This window comes from Trichechus manatus, unplaced genomic scaffold (genome assembly GCF_000243295.1).
Source record: "Trichechus manatus latirostris isolate Lorelei unplaced genomic scaffold, TriManLat1.0 scaffold00184, whole genome shotgun sequence".
NCBI classification, from domain to species: Eukaryota; Metazoa; Chordata; class Mammalia; order Sirenia; family Trichechidae; genus Trichechus; species Trichechus manatus.
Genome location: NW_004444120.1, coordinates 3,347,110 through 3,348,177, shown reverse-complemented (window position 1 = coordinate 3,348,177; position 1,068 = coordinate 3,347,110). Strand labels below are relative to the sequence as shown.

The 1,068-nt window shown below is 34.7% G+C and overlaps 1 protein-coding gene across 7 annotated transcripts in view; it reads right to left on the bottom strand.

The window, feature by feature from the left end:
* Positions 1-1,068, bottom strand: part of ATF7IP (activating transcription factor 7 interacting protein) — a 121,109-nt gene that overhangs the window by 16,584 nt on the left and 103,457 nt on the right. The gene's annotated exons all lie outside the window — the stretch shown is intronic.

Below are 1,068 nucleotides of genomic sequence, written 5' to 3'. Positions count from 1 at the left end.
ATGGTAACTATTATTTATTCTAAGGAGCCCTGGTGGCGCAGAGGTTAAGCCCGCAGCTCCTAACTGCAAGGCTGGCAGTTTGAATCCACCCGTTGCTTCATGGGAGGAAGATATGGCAGTCTGCTTCTATAAAGAGTACAGCCTTGGAAACCTACTCTGTACTATAGGGTTACTATGAGTCAGAATTTACTTGACGGCAACAGGCTTTTTTTGGCTAATAATTCATTCTATGATACCCTGAGATCAACTCCAACAGATTAAGGTTTTCATCTGTAAAACTCAACTTTTGCAAAATTAAATAATTCCTTGACTTTATAAAACTCAGGCCCAATCCCAATATAATGATGCAATTCTAAATCTTACAATTTTAAATCATTCCATGATGATTTCACAGATAATGACTTCTTTACAAACACCACAAACGTCTAAGCCATAACTGAAAGTCCCCAACACCACAAATCTGTAAAATGAAAAACTAAAAATTCCCAACAGTCTTCAAAAGCATAACAGAATCCACTCACTATAACATATTACCCACAAGGTTTAGGTTTCAATGAAAAATTACTAGAGAAACATGCAAAAGGTCAGGCAAGTGGGGCCCAGCTTAGCAACTGTCTCTGAGTGGATCCAGATGTTGCATCTAGCAAAGACTTCCAAGTAACTATTTAAATTACGTTCAAAAAAATTAAAGGAAAATATAACATTAATGAATGAACAAATAGGAACTATTAAAAAAGAACCAGAAATTGAAAAACAAAAACAGAAACTTTAGAGCTGAAAAGTTTGATTAGTAAAGTAAAAAATTACCTAGGTAGGCTCAAGAATAGATTGCAGGTGGCAGGAAAAAAAAAAAAAAAAAGATAGGGAAATTGAATCTAGATCAACAGGAATTTCCCAGTCTAATGAACAGAAAAAAAACTAATGAAAGCCTAAGAGACCTGAGCAACAGCAAGAAACAGTACAACATGCGTGTATTTGGAAACTCTAAATGAGAGGAGATAAAGAGGTGGAAAAAATTATTTCAAGAAATAATGACCAAAACCTTCCCAAATATGGTTAAAAAAAAAA